At 42.5% G+C, this 15,802-nt stretch overlaps 1 long non-coding RNA gene and 3 other non-coding genes across 4 annotated transcripts; all 4 read left to right on the forward strand.

Annotated features, from left to right (window-relative positions):
• The first annotated feature begins 5,903 nt into the window (after positions 1–5,903).
• LOC136763611 (uncharacterized) lies at positions 5,904–7,428 on the forward strand. Its single transcript, XR_010820999.1, has 3 exons — positions 5,904–6,555; positions 7,039–7,090; positions 7,331–7,428. It is a non-coding gene; the product is annotated as an uncharacterized LOC136763611 (long non-coding RNA).
• LOC136763789 (small nucleolar RNA SNORD103/SNORD85) lies at positions 6,196–6,279 on the forward strand. Its single transcript, XR_010821101.1, has one exon. It is a non-coding gene; the product is annotated as a small nucleolar RNA SNORD103/SNORD85 (small nucleolar RNA).
• On the forward strand, positions 6,820–6,948 carry LOC136763799 (small nucleolar RNA SNORA44). The gene has a single exon (XR_010821109.1). It is a non-coding gene; the product is annotated as a small nucleolar RNA SNORA44 (small nucleolar RNA).
• LOC136763811 (small nucleolar RNA SNORD99) lies at positions 7,177–7,250 on the forward strand. The gene has a single exon (XR_010821119.1). It is a non-coding gene; the product is annotated as a small nucleolar RNA SNORD99 (small nucleolar RNA).
• Positions 7,429–15,802: the final 8,374 nt, after the last annotated feature.

Genomic DNA, 15,802 nt, shown 5'->3' on the forward strand with positions numbered 1-15,802 from the left:
ACTGTTAGGCGTCAGACGGGTCACGGTACAGACGATGCACTTCCAGTTCGGTCGGAATCAGTTTTTTTCCCTGATTGGCATTATAGGAAAGACATGGCTGGTGGCTTCTGTGATGTGCCAAACGTATAGCACTTACACAGACCCCAGGGAAGACAGACATATTGAGCATGACGCGTCTGCCTGGTATCGTACAGCTACATACACTGATTCTCCGTATATACACCGATAAGCCATAACATTATGAGCACTGACAGGTGAATGAATAACACTGATAATCTCATTATCATGGCACCTGTCAGTGGGTGGGATATATTGGGCAGCAAGTGAACATTTTTTCCTCATAGTTGATGTGTTAGAAGCAGGAAAAATGGGCAAGCGTAAGGATCTGAGAGACTTTGACAAGGGCCAAATTGATGACTGGGTCAGAGCATCTCCAAAACTGCAGCTCTTGTGGGGTGTTCCCGGTCTGCAGTGGTCAGTACCTATCAAAAGTGCTCCAAGGAAGGAAAAGCGGGCCAGCCTTCGCTCCATTGATGCACGTTTGGAGCGAAGGCTGGCCCGTGTGGTCCGATCCAACAGACGTCTGTTGGATCGGACCACACGGGCCAGCCTTCGCTCCACACGTGCATCAATGAGCCTTGGCCGCCCATGACCCTGTCGCCGGTTCAACGCTTTTCCTTCCTTGGAGCACTTTTGATAGGTACTGACCACTGCAGACCGGGAACACCCCACAAGAGCTGCAGGTTTGGAGATGCTCTGACCCAGTCGTCTAGCCATCACAATTTGGCTCTTGTCAAAGTCGCTCAGATCCTTACGCTGGCCCATTTTTCCTGCTTCTAACACATCAACTATGAGGACAAAATGTTCACTTGCTGCCCAATATATCCAACCCACTGACAGGTGCCATGATAATGAGATTATCAGTGTTATTCATTCACCTGTCAGTGCTCATAATGTTATGGCTTATCGGTGTATATACAGAGAATCAGTGTATATAGCTGTACGATACCAGGCAGACGCGTCATGCTCAATATGTCTGTCTTCCCTGGGGTCTGTGTAGGTGCTATAGGTTTGGCACATCACAGAAGCCACCAGCCATGTCTTTCGTATAATGCCAATCAGGGAAAAAAACTGATTCCGAATGTCCTGCGCCATCCACAATAGAGCATCGTCATGTCTCTCATCTGAAAATGAAAGGAAATAAAGTGTACTCTAACTTGCAGCTCTTGGTTTCTTGTTCATTATTTCTCGCTCACATCAGCTGAGCCTCCCTGCCTCATAATTGTGTTCATGTATATTTACACATTCATATTGTAAAAGGTCACCAACACAATGTGGACCGAAGAACAAATCCCTGCTGGTTCGGACTCCAAAGCCACTACACAGTCAGATCTAATCAAGCCATCTTTTACAGCTAACCTTACAGCCAGCATTGTAACAAGACATTGGTCATCTATTCCTTTGGCGAGGCCTGGATTGGATTCACCCAGTGTTCGGTCAAGTTGCCTCCTTTTCCCGGACCTGATGCTAGACAACGTGCAAGAGCTCACTTCAAGGGGGGGAAAATTACAATAATATCAATAGGAAGGGAAACCAGACACTCAAACGTCTGCTCTTGGACTCATAATTCCAACTGACCTAAATCAGTAAAACACCTGCAAAAGTCTCATCCTACTCACTGCCTGGGACTTGGACTAGAAAACACAGTGCAGGGCCGATCAGCTCGCTTTCACACGATGAAGCACAACACCTGTTGTTGTTGTTGTTGTTAGTTTCTCTAAATATAATCCCCAATATGTTGGGGAAATCGCTGCAGATTTCTTCTAGGCTGTACCCCTCCCTGCCTCCCCTGAACCATCAGTTTCAGCACTTCCTGAAAAGTCATCATCGCAGACGGCCCAAACCCTCGCCTACAAAACACCAGACCATGCTGGTTCCCACGGCCCGGCACGGATGATCAAAGCAAAGCCATTGAAGACCGTTTTCCATTTCGATATCTGGTTAATTTTTATCCCTCCCTATAGAAGCAAACTCGGGTCCTGTTCCTTGTTGACCGTAATGTTAGCACTGTGTAACTATTTACAGTAACTATAGGATGGGGATTTTCCTCACAGGTTTTGGGAGAATAATATCAAGAAAACATCTTGTAGTATTGTTTTTCCAGGAGCAGTGAATTAGTTGGAGAGACAGTATCAGCTGCAACTTCATCCTACATTGAGCTGGAAACCTCTCACTAGACTGTAAGAAAACTAACAACTATTAGGAAAAGGAATTTCAAAGATAATTGCTTGGATATTCCTGAGAAAGAATGTGTTTTGTTGAATTATTGGTTTGCTGTGCAACACTAATGGAAGCGTTCCAACTGAAGGTGGAAAAAAGCATTGATCTGTTTTTCAATGTCAGGAAAGTACGATATCTTGGAAAAGATCATTCAGAGAAGAGATGGAAATAGGATACATGACAAGATGTAGGCATTTATTTTTCACAAGACATACAAGAGAAGAGATCCCTCCCTTGCCACCAGTGCGTGCCGAGGTCTGGGCGGGGGTCCTCAATGATGGCAAGAAAACCGAAGGACAGGCCAAGAGTCTGAGGAAACCATAGCTGTCCACCTTCGACATCGAGTCCGCAAGCTGGCAAGACGCCGGTCACCATGCAGTAGAGTTTATAGGATATCGTGCATCTCCTTCGACCGACGGATGTTGAGCGGCTGACGTCCCCCACGACTCTGGTCAAAGCCATCCTTCTTCAGTGTGGGGCCGTTATGCGTTGAGCAAAATCAATGGCTTCATCTCGTCCAGAACATCCATACGTCCGCCGCAGCGGCATAGGCCACCAGACTGGGACCCGGCGGCCTGATCAGTGGACTCGGAACTGGCGCTGCTTAAATATCCCCATCTGTGAAGCAGTCCAGTACGCAGTGGAAGAAACAAACCATATAAAACATGACAACGTGTACAAATAAAACGACCGCTACTTTCTACATGGTTGTGACAGCAAGAAATGAATTAAAAACGAGATCTGGAGTCCTGTGAAGCACAGCGGGGGGGGCAGGTCCTTGTGTTTCTCAACGTCTGTCCTGAGAGAGAGGGGGGGGGGTTAATTAATGATGAGGCTGCATTAATGAGACTGACCAAACACTTGTCTTGATATGGAAGAACAAATTAATACTTAAATATATACTAAGATATATTTCTAAGATTAATATTGGTTGTGTGTTACTATGTGTAGATGCCCATGATTGACATATTCTTGGAAATTAAAATAAATCAGTCAGTCTCGGATAATAAGCACTGATCGAGTCCGGCGGTGTGGGCCGACTGGTACCAACCCGCGCCCGGCACCTCAGTCCTGCGCGATGGACGGGAACTTGAGCTCCGAGATCTCCGAGTCGGGGGAGCTGCTGCCACTGCGGTCGCTGTAAGTGTCCCTGCGGGAGACAAGTACAGCCCACTCAAGCTTCCGGAAGGAGGTGGAGACGACAGCGACAAAGACAGAGGAATAAAAGGAAGCGGTCTCGGTCTTCTGAACGCCCAGAGCAGCTGTGGAACAGATGTTCTACACCAGGGGTTCCCAGCCCTGGTCCCGGAGGAGCCCCTGCCCAACCGAGCTCTTAATTGCTTAATGTCCTAAATCAGAGACATTTTAAACAGCAGGGGTTTTAAGCATATGATATGATATACTTAGATTTTCAAAAAGCTTTTGATAAGGTTCCACACCAAAGACTGATCCTCAAATTGGAAGCTGTAGGCATTCAGGGTAAGGTAAGTAGATGGATTATGAACTGGTTGATGTATAGGAAACAGAGGGTGTCGATTAGAGGAGTCGCTTCTGACTGGAGTGAGGTTGTTAGTGGAGATCCACAGGGATCAGTATTAGGGCCTGTGCTTTTTCTAATCTATATTAATGATCTGGACTCTGGGATAGTTAGCAAACTTGTCAAATTTGCAGATGATACTAAAATAGGCGGCTCAGCAGATACAATCTCGGCAGCACAGGCTATTCAGAGGGACTTAGATAATATTCAGTTGTGGGCCGACACCTGGCAGATGAAATTCAATGTGGACAAGTGCAAGATAATACACGCAGGTAACAAAAATGTCCCTATAATTACACTATGAGAGGAATAGAACTAGTCTATGTGGACTCCTCACTTTCTCCATCCAAACAATGTGGGGAAGCAATAAAAAAGGCAAACAGGATGTTAGGGTATATTGTCAAAAGTGTAGAATTGAGAACAAGGGCAGTGATGTTCAGACTGTACAATGCACTAGTTAGAGCTCATCTGGATACTATGGACAGTTCTGGGCTCCACACCACTATTAACCAACAACTCTTAATAAATTACAATAATACTCTTCTCCTTTTAACTCTAATCTTGCCATTTTTAACTAACATTTTGATTTCTAGATCAAATTTTTCCTTTACAAGAAAGTCCCTTCAGTATAAAGGTCCTCTCTTTGAACCTGGTTTTTCTTTTAGTCTGAATGGTGCTGAACATCTTCAGAATCTGGAATTAAATAAGTAAATGTCCTGTTGGTGTCGGTAAGATGGCTGTAAAATAAGCAAAACATATTGGTGACTGACTATACAAATAGGCATGTTAAAATTAGTAGTTGTATTAAACACCACTCCAAAACAATATGCATTTATATTTTAAATCTAATAAGTGTTTCACTATCAGATTGCACAGTGAGGTTTGCAGAAGCTGTCCGGTAACTTGAGGGTTAGAAATGTGATGAGCAACGGCAGGACGTGTCCCCCCTCGGTGTCGGCGAGTTGTAGGTCTAAAAACCACTCGTTGAACTCCTAAAAATATACACTCAACTAAAGGATTATTAGGAACACCATACTAATACTGTGTTTGACCCCCTTTCGCCTTCAGAACTGCCTTAATTCTACGTGGCATTGATTCAACAAGGTGCTGAAAGCATTCTTTAGAAATGTTGGCCCATATTGATAGGATAGCATCTTGCAGTTGATGGAGATTTGTGGGATGCACATCCAGGGCACGAAGCTCCCGTTCCACCACATCCCAAAGATGCTCTATTGGGTTGAGATCTGGTGACTGTGGGGGCCAGTTTAGTACAGTGAACTCATTGTCATGTTCAAGAAACCAATTTGAAATGATTCGACCTTTGTGACATGGTGCATTATCCTGCTGGAAGTAGCCATCAGAGGATGGGTACATGGTGGTCATAAAGGGATGGACATGGTCAGAAACAATGCTCAGGTAGGCCGTGGCATTTAAACGATGCCCAATTGGCACTAAGGGGCCTAAAGTGTGCCAAGAAAACATCCCCCACACCAGTACACCACCACCACCAGCCTGCACAGTGGTAACAAGGCATGATGGATCCATGTTCTCATTCTGTTTACGCCAAATTCTGACTCTACCATCTGAATGTCTCAACAGAAATCGAGACTCATCAGACCAGGCAACATTTTTCCAGTCTTCAACTGTCCAATTTTGGTGAGCTTGTGCAAATTGTAGCCTCTTTTTCCTGTAACGAGTGGTTATTTCAGTCAAAGTTGCTCTTCTATCATTCTCTTCATTGAAGCAACTGCCATGTGATTGGTTGGTTAGATAATTGCATTAATGAGAAATTGAACAGGTGTTGCTAATAATCCTTTAGGTGAGTGTAGTATACACTTTATTATTGAATGTACTGTATTTAAACAAAATAAACTGAAGTTAAAGTTTTAAAAACTGAATTTTAACACGTTTACAGTCCGCACTGGCGGGGTTGATGGCATTTGTGTTATTTCATTCCAGGCTTTATTTTTATTTGCATTTCCCCCCAAATTTACCTGTTATTAGTTGCCCAACTATCGCAAGTTTTTAATCTTCAGTGAGATTTGTATTTTTTACTTGACAAGCAGCCTTTTTTTTTCTCAAAAATCAGACTAGACTTTGCCGTTTAGCAACAGCAGGTAAGCCAGGCTGACGTAGGACCTGTGAGGTTTTGTTTTGTGCAGTGGTCTTGCGTAAGTCCAGAATCGCAGGCATTGGACTAAGACTTAATGCAAGATCTTCTTAGTGCAACCGGCCCCAGATTCCTGATGCAGTTTCTCTGAGGTTCAGACTAGATCAGCTGAATGCGAGGGTCTCGTGTTCGCCCCGGAGGACCTCGCGTGTCTCGCTGATGGGTTTGATCTTTGGTTCTGATTATCCACTGCAGTCAGGGGGGGTGGCCTGGCGGTGATGACACACTTGCCCTCACTGAGAGCTCGGCTCGATAATGAGAACTCTACTGTACTCAATTGTGCTGAGCCAGGCCGGCCCCCAGACTAACGAGTTGATTAGGTCTGTAGCTTTTGGCCACACGGTGATCACTACTGATGCAAAAACTCGCTCTGGGTTTTCCCAGGCTTGTGGTTTCAGAAACCGCGGTTTAATTTCTGCTCTGTACCAGCAGACTGCAAATGGAAAGCAAGGGGTACCTGCAGTAGTCTTTAATGTGAACCCTTCTCTTGCAGAACCGGCTTGGGCCGGCCTTGCTGCTTGTGGTCCATTATAACAGCGGGAAGTCGTTCTCGGAGATGCTCAGACTGGTAAGTCACAGGTCCACTATAACTAGTGATAGTTTTTGAATAAGATGTTTGTCCGAGCACCAGGTTCAGAAGCCCCGTCTATCGTGGGTGCGATCTGGGAGTATCTCCACTACCGGGCCCATCCCAGGCACCCTGGGATGGGCCTGGTAGTGAGGAGACTCTTGTGCTGATGGAGAACCCAGCCTTGTAATCTTGGGCAGTTCAAATGCACTGCGTTCTGGAGAAACTGCTGAGAATCGTCTTGAACTACAGGCTTCAGTGCCGCCGCACGCTTTCCAAGGATCGGGGCTGACCGTAGCCTCTGATTCTCCAAGAGCGTGCCAGAGCAACGGGGGGTCTTTGACAGTCCAGTCCGGTCCTTGTCTGGTGCCGTCACTCTACTCTCCCACACTTAACCCCCTCTGTGCTGGAGCCCGGTCCCATGTGACCAGTAATCTGCTTCTCCAGGAGACTCTGGCTAACTAACTCTCCCTCTCTGTGCAGGTGTTGGACTGGCGCACCCTGTCTGTTGCTGAACTGGACCCCTCACTCTGAGGTAAGCTCGACCTGCTTAGACCATTTTCTTGTAATGCCAGGCTGTTCTGTGAGTTCTGGCCCAGTCGAAGCCCTGCCCAGGGCTCTGCTGACCGGTGATGACACCCTACACAGTTGTGGACTGCTGGATGATGCTTGCGGATATGGGACTGAGGGCAGCAGAGTCCTGGTACTGGGTCAGAGTGAGAATGGGCTCGAGTGTTGTCTCATCCCTGACACTGCTTGTATCTGTGCTACACAGGGTGTGGACACGGCGCCTCGGTGACTGAGCTGCCTGGTCCGAAGGAAGCGTCTGATCTGTACGGTTGTGTGCTTTAATAAAACTACATTATTCTGAAACCATGGTCTTGTCTTGTTAATGAAATGTTAAGCAACAGGTTTTCTGCAAACTGTGACAGAAACTGGGAGGCCTGCTGGTAATCCATGGGACCTGCTGGAAATTAGATTTTAAAAGCTGCCAATGCATTCTCAAATTTACATTGTATGCCTAGAGACCAGTGTTAAGACGTAAAATCCATTGCACATTCTTGGGCTCTTCAAACCTACCAGCAACTGCTTCCAAAACCTCCTGCACCAAATTCTCCATGGTTGGCAGCTGGCTAGAACCCCTGGAAACAAAAACTAAATGAACCAGTTTAAGTGCCCTTGGCAGAGTAGCCACTATGACAAAGGTTAAAATATATATATATATTTCTATGCTGTCACTAAAGCTGTTCAGGATCAACTGCTACACAATACTATGGTTGGAAATGGAGTGAATTACTTCAATTGAATTGTGATCTAAAAGCTCAGAAAACATTGACTGACTAAGCAACACTTCACCTGCTGTTACACAACCTCCAGTCTTCACACAATCGCAAGCCTAATCATTTGTTACTGATTTGATGGTATAGGGATGTGCATTTGTGCTCCGAGATACCAGTGGGAATATTCATGTGCAGTTTTTTTCAGATGAATCGTGTCACTTTATTTCACAGATGTTTAGGAATTACAGCTACAGTGAACAAATCTACCACAAAAGGTCAAATACGCAGACTTTGTCCTCCCTGCCAAGGAACTATTTAGAAATGAGAGATTGGTGATCATGTTTAACTTGTCTTCAAACATTTGTTCACTATGCTTTAGTGTGCAGTGTAAATTGCTCTCCTAATGAAGCAGGTTTGTGATGATCTAGAAACAATAAAATCAACACATTGTGAGGCAATTAAGGGTTCTACATGAAATCAAAAATGTTTTTCTGCAAATAATTGAACCGTGAAAAGAGGAATCCCAGCTTAATGAACATGCGAAAGGTGACGTTTGAGAAAATGTAATGTTTTCGTTCTCTCTAGTGGATGACGAGACTAAACTGGAGACTGGTTTTTGTGTTGGGTGCTGACCTTGAGACATTGCACACCAATATAACTTAAAACTTGAAGTACAATATTTGTATTTGCAAAGCAAACTTGTCAAGAGCCATTAAATTGACTTAAATAAGCTCCTACATAACTCAAGAAATTGTATCCACAAAGGGGTGTTTTTGGTTTTATTAGAGATTCCCTGCATAGATTAATATGGGGTGCCAAATGTATAACAGCACACCCTTTTTTCAAGTGTCTTTTCACAAATTTAAGTTAAACCTTGTTTTTTTTTCCACATTTAGTAAATACTTAAGCCATATATAAATATAAATGTAAAATATAAATTTAAAACTTAAATATAAATGTTAAATATAAATGTTAAATGTGCAGTTTGCAAAATAAATATAAAGCTAACATGCAAATAATGTCTCGTGCCTCTGGTCAGTCGGCCTCTCAGCAGTGGATGGGGTGTAATGCCTTAATGGTGGCAGTGTAGTGACAGTGTAGTGTATTGTAGTGTTTTGTACTGTAGTGCAGTGACAGTGTAGTGTATTGTACTGTAGTGCAGTGACAGTGTAGTGTATTGTACTGTAGTGCAGTGACAGTGTAGTGACAGTGTAGTGTATTGTACTGTAGTGCAGTGACAGTGTAGTGTATTGTAGTGTATTGTACTGTAGTGCAGTGACAGTGTAGTGTATTGTAGTGTAGTGACAGTGTATTGTAGTGCAGTGACAGTGTAGTGTATTGTAGTGTATTGTACTGCAGTGTATTGACAGTGTAGTGTAGTGTATTGTAGTGCAGTGACAGTGTAGTGTCGCGTACTGTAGTGTAGTGACAGTGTAGTGTAGTGTATTGCAGTGTAGTGACAGTGTAGTGTATTGCAGTGCAGTGACAGTGTAGTGTAGTATATTGTAGTGCAGTGACAGTGTAGTGTAGTGTATTGTAGTGCAGTGACAGTGTAGTGTATTCTAGTGTATTGTACTGTAGTGTAGTGACAGTGTAGTGTATTGTAGTGCAGTGACAGTGTAGTGTATTGTACTGTAGTGTAGTGACAGTGCAGTGTATTGTACTGTAGTGCAGTGACAGTGTAGTGTAGTGTATTGCAGTGTAGTGACAGTGTAGTGTATTGTAGTGCAGTGACAGTGTAGTGTAGTGTATTGCAGTGTAGTGACAGTGTAGTGTATTGTAGTGCAGTGACAGTGTAGTGTAGTGTATTGCAGTGTAGTGACAGTGTAGTGTATTGCAGTGCAGTGACAGTGTAGTGTAGTATATTGTAGTGCAGTGACAGTGTAGTGTAGTGTATTGTAGTGCAGTGACAGTGTAGTGTATTGTAGTGTATTGTACTGTAGTGTAGTGACAGTGTAGTGTATTGTAGTGCAGTGACAGTGTAGTGTATTGTACTGTAGTGCAGTGACAGTGTAGTGTATTGTAGTGCAGTGACAGTGTAGTGTATTGTACTGTAGTGCAGTGACAGTGTAGTGTATTGTACTGTAGTGCAGTGACAGTGTAGTGACAGTGTAGTGTATTGTACTGTAGTGCAGTGACAGTGTAGTGTATTGTAGTGTATTGTACTGTAGTGCAGTGACAGTGTAGTGTATTGTAGTGTAGTGACAGTGTATTGTAGTGCAGTGACAGTGTAGTGTATTGTAGTGTATTGTACTGCAGTGTATTGACAGTGTAGTGTAGTGTAGTGTATTGTAGTGCAGTGACAGTGTAGTGTCGTGTACTGTAGTGTAGTGACAGTGTAGTGTACTGTAGTGTAGTGACAGTGTAGTGTAGTGTATTGCAGTGTAGTGACAGTGTAGTGTATTGCAGTGCAGTGACAGTGTAGTGTAGTATATTGTAGTGCAGTGACAGTGTAGTGTAGTGTATTGTAGTGCAGTGACAGTGTAGTGTATTGTAGTGTATTGTACTGTAGTGTAGTGACAGTGCAGTGTATTGTACTGTAGTGCAGTGACAGTGTAGTGTAGTGTATTGCAGTGTAGTGACAGTGTAGTGTATTGTAGTGCAGTGACAGTGTAGTGTAGTGTATTGCAGTGTAGTGTATTGTAGTGCAGTGACAGTGTAGTGTATTGTAGTGTATTGTACTGTAGTGTAGTGACAGTGTAGTGTAGTGTATCGTAGTGCAGTGACAGTGTAGTGTATTGTAGTGTATTGTACTGTAGTGTAGTGACAGTGTAGTGTATTGTACTGTAGTGCAGTGACAGTGTAGTGTAGTGTATTGCAGTGTAGTGACAGTGTAGTGTATTGTAGTGCAGTGACAGTGTAGTGTATTGCAGTGCAGTGACAGTGTAGTGTAGTGACAGTGTAGTGTAGTGTAGTGTAGTGTATTGTAGTGCAGTGACAGTGTAGTGACAGTGTAGTGACAGCGGGTCCAGTGTATAATGTGTCTGTTATTAAGAGAGAGATCCTGTCCGCACACAGCACTGAAAGGAAACAAAGTTAGACATTTATTTATTTGTGGAATCAGGTCTTAAAGGCTGAAGAGAAAAAACAGCTATTCAGTTCATCAGCGCTTAGGAAGCGCAGCTCACAAGCCCAGTGTTTCTGTTATGAGATTAACTTCGGGGAAATTAAAAACATGTTGAAACTTCATCAATGCACATCTTACGAGGCATTCTCAATTAAACTATCTGAATCTCACGATCCCTCCTATATTGAGTGTTTTATACACGAGTATCCCACAATGCATCTGGTTACAGGCATGACCGGCCATTATCACAGTGCGCTGGTTCAGTGAGTGACCACTGGTGACCAGGACTGAGTGATATTTATTATAAATACAATATGAGTGACCACTGACGACCAGCACTGGGTGATATTTATTATAAATACAATATGACCACTGATGACTAGCACTGGGTGATATTTATTATAAATACAATATGCTGGTGTGATGGTGGCCAGTGTCTCAAAGGGGAAACGACTCTCTGCCAGTTTATACTCAAACGAGTCCAAGATCTTTTAAAGATCTTTTAAAGATTTTATGAATGATTGTTTTTAAAAGAAGATTTTAAATAATGAATCTTAATTGTTTTTAAAGATTTAGTTGTTTTTAAATCACATTGTTTAGGGCTTTTTAGGTATAGTTTTGTTATATTTTGTTGTCAAATACATTGACCGTTTTTGGGTTAATTTAAAATGCATTAGACTTTTTTTGTTTGTTTTTTATTTTTTCCTTTTAATTGTTTCTTTATTTTGTCTAATGCATTTTCTGTTATTTTCAATGTATTTGACTCTTTTGTTGGTGTGCAGTTTTTGCTTTTATCACGTTTTGTTTATTTGATTTGAGCACGTTTATTTTAAAGTTAATTGTTTTAGTTTTGTTAAAAAATCACAAAGATTTTAATTTTTTTTAAGTGATTTTAATGATTGATATTTTAATTGATTTTAATCAAAAGTATTAAAATTGGAAATGTTTTATTTTAAGAAATGTAAAATACTCAACCCAATAAACAGTTTATACTCAAACCCTGGCTGCTGCTCCGCTGGCCGCTCACTGTATATAAAGTCCTGCACTGACCCTCCCGCCGCTTTCTTAGTCCGGTGATTGTTGTTAATTCAGTTTTTACTGGGAGCCAGTGTATGAGCCCATACCAGTGTCCACTCAGTGGTCAGTGACCTGCAGCTCCACTGACCGCATCACGGAAACGCAGCTGCCATTACAGGTCACTGAAGCCCCGCCCACTGCTAGAGGCAGGGCGGTCCGGGGGGCGGGGCGTTATTTGCATGTGAGCTTTATATTTATTTTGCAAACTGCGCATTTATCATTTAGATTTAACATTTATATTAATATTTAACATTTAGATTTATATACGGCTTAATTATTTACTAAATGTAGAAAAAAAACACCAGGTTTAACTTAAATGTGTGAAAAAAGTGCACTGTTTTACATTTGGCGCCGACAGATTGAACTAATATTTCCCAAAGGAGAATTGCTGGCAAAAAAGGTCCATGTGAGGTAAGTCTTTTCCAGAGGTTAGTGTCAATTGCTGGTTTGTTGGTCAAGCCCTGCCTTTGCCAAATGTTCAACACATGTACATATTTGTCTGTTTAAGAAAAAAGGGCCAATCATGTGTAAGAATAGAGCAGACACTAATTCAATCATATATCAATTAACTAATTCAACAACTTCACAAATGGCATTTTCTGCACAAGAGAACGATCTGCCCGATGAAATCTGAAATTGGGGTTTTCTTAACATTTTGAGCCACACTGACGCCTGGAGGCTGCAATACAGGTGAACATTTGAATTATTGGACACGTGTATACAACAGGGTTAAATGCTACTACCGATCAAAACCAGCGACCACTGTAGAGCCAATTATGCATTTTATAAAAAAATTGAGCTTCAGAGTGTTTTGCATTATATTTCTGGTAATTTCACGACCCTTTAGTGTCACTTCTCTTTCGTAGAAAAGGAGTTTGCCACTATAAGGGTGGGTTACATGTATAGGTTAGCCTATGTTCTTGTGTTGATTTGATCACATTTCAGCATTTTAAATACATAAAGGTGTGATTGGGATTAGTATGAAATGTAGAAAAACAACAGACTCGTTATATTGCATGTGTGTTCCTTAATTATAATGAATGCTAGGCAACATCTGATAATAATATTAATACATTATACACAAATCAGCGAAGTGAATTAAACCATTAGATTTCATCCATCATTGCGTGTTTTCGAATGATTTCTATACTGGTGTCATTGTATAATTTGCTAACAATAACAACTAGACGTCTCTCGAAGATCACAATAGTCTTTTTTGTTTTGTGTTATCTGCGCAGAATATACACAGTTATATATTTTAAGTTTAATATAACATTATATATATTATTATATATTATTATTATTATTATTAATAATAATAATAATAATAATAATAATAATAATAATAATAATAATAATATTTCTTGGCAGACGCCCTTATCCAGGGCGACTTAAACATAAGTGCAAAACAAAGTACAAAAATACAGTTCAATAAAGGCATCAATCATTACAAATTCAATTTAACTAAAACACAGCATTTTACAACTTCCAATTTACACAGGTAAGTACAGTAAGTGAGGTCCTACATCCTGGACGGTAAAGCTAAGTCCTGTCAAGATGTAGAGTCACAGTCAAGGGCTACGGGAAAGGGAGCAAGGAGGAAAACAAATCGAAAACAAGAAGCATAATAAAGTAGTAGTAGACCTAGTAGTAGTAGTAGTAGTAGTAGTATAAAAACGTTGTTAAAATGACCCATGTTCTAACTTTAACATTCAACTTTTAGTGCATTCACGCACAAGGCTATTCAGCATGTCTTATAGAAAGGCGTCCAATGACGCTGTACAGTATATAAACATAGAAGCAAACGGATATTTTTATTTTATGATGGCCGTGCTCTTTATGATTCGTAATAGATGTAAATTACGACCTTTGAGTGATACATAATTTCCGTGTGGGTTTAAATTGTAATTTATTCTATTATATGTTTAAAACGCTATTATCAGTGTGCTGTAAGGCATCGAGGTCTTTGTTACGTCATGTATTCGAAACAGGGCATTGCGTCTTTTCGCCATTATGACGTCATGGTGGTTCTCGAACACCTTAGACTATAAGTTTGTGAGCACAGCTAATACTCATACTAAATGTGCTACTGTCCAGTGAAGATGGATTTGAAGTCGATGTTGCCATACACTGTCCCTGGAGCTGTGCTGGCGGCTGTCGCGTGGCAGTGCTACAAGACACCCCAAAACAAAAACAAAGTGGACGATTCTGCAGGTGGGTCATAAACCTTAGAATTGTTTCATCATCTCTTTGTCTAATGCTATTGCTTGTGTTGTAAAGAAGACTCTGAACCTTCCTGTACCATTGCCAACAAGTCTAGCTAATTACACCTTGCAAAACAAAATTAAACATACAAAGGTCCATTACTTGTCCACCATCTTTAGTCTCCACCTTACAAGAGTTTCCTGTCAATTGCTCTTGCTCCTCCAAGTCTTAAAATTTGAAACATCCTTCTGCAGCACCTTGCACACAATCAGTGAACAGTCTTCATGTGTAACTGCAAATTAGTGCTGTCAAAAAGCTTTTGTTTTTAAGATGAAAACAGGGTTTTTACTTTTGTACAACCCAAATGTTAGCACAATGCATATCAAATGTTCAACAGTCTCATTATGGTGTCTTGGTGGTGTGTGTGTAGAATTTATTAATCTGAACTCTCCAGCACAGGTGGCAGAGGGGACCACGGAGGTCTGATGCCAGAGCTCAGCAGCTCAGTAAGGGCCAGGTCAGCTCAGGCTGCATGTGGTGAATGTAGCTGGGACAGTGCACACTCCCCTGCTTCACTAGCCTATGTGGAAATGTGCCCCCCCCACGCCTGTGTCATGCTTCAGGGCAGAGCGGGGCCCTGAAGCTTTGTGTTGACTGTACACTGTGTTGTTTGCAGGCTCCGATGTGCAGACCATGCCAGCAGAGGAGATCGCCGGCTGCGCCAGCCAAGCCACACGGGCGCAGACACCAGATCCCAACATCCAGGAGGCCATGGTTCCCAAGGTGAGAACGTCTGAAGGGAGGCCAGAGAATCTGAGGACGGCTAGAAGGGAAACTGACGCTTAGGAGATTGAGGGGGAATCAGGCTGCTTCACTGGGGAGCTCACTGCCTAACCTTCCCATGTTGAAACCCAGGCTATTGTCAGTACCCCAGGCTACTAGAGGCTGGTGAAGAGGTAGTGGTGCCACCTGATCCACAGGCTGGGGATGAGGTGTGTAGCCAAGATACACAATAATAGCTTGACTGGAGAGAGAAGCAGAAGACTCAGTGCATTCAGGACTGTGACACCCTTTTGTGTGCGTCTGTCTGGTGTATGTCAGCTGTAATTGTGTGTCTCCGTGTGTGTCTGTCCATCCACAGGAGGAGCTCTGCACACTGCAAAAGAGCCATGATGAAGCCCTGGAGACAGTGCGCACCATGGAGGGCCAGCTGGAGACCCTCCAACGTGACATGAATGAATTGCGGCTCACCCTACAAAACGCAGAAGAGGACAGGAGCATGGTAAGGAGGGCAGGGCTGTATCCTTGCAATCATCATTTCACTGTATTTTAGGCCGTACAGAAGATGTTGGTATATGCCACAATGTGTTTGAAGACTAGTATAGTCCTATACTATAGTTTTATGGATATTGTCCAACCCTAATGGTGAGAGAATCTCTCCTCACAGGCCCTCACACTCTCTATCTAACTCTGATTAAGCTCTTCTCGGTTGGAGCAAAAATCAAGTTGAGAGTTTTATCCCTGATATGTAATATAAAGGTCAAATCAGCTGTTTTGGAATCCAGCAGTGTGTGGAACGGGTCTGTTCCCTTGTGTTGCAGGAGCTGCAGAGACACAG

This window comes from Amia ocellicauda, chromosome 11 (assembly GCF_036373705.1).
Source record: "Amia ocellicauda isolate fAmiCal2 chromosome 11, fAmiCal2.hap1, whole genome shotgun sequence".
Classification (NCBI taxonomy): Eukaryota; Metazoa; Chordata; class Actinopteri; order Amiiformes; family Amiidae; genus Amia; species Amia ocellicauda.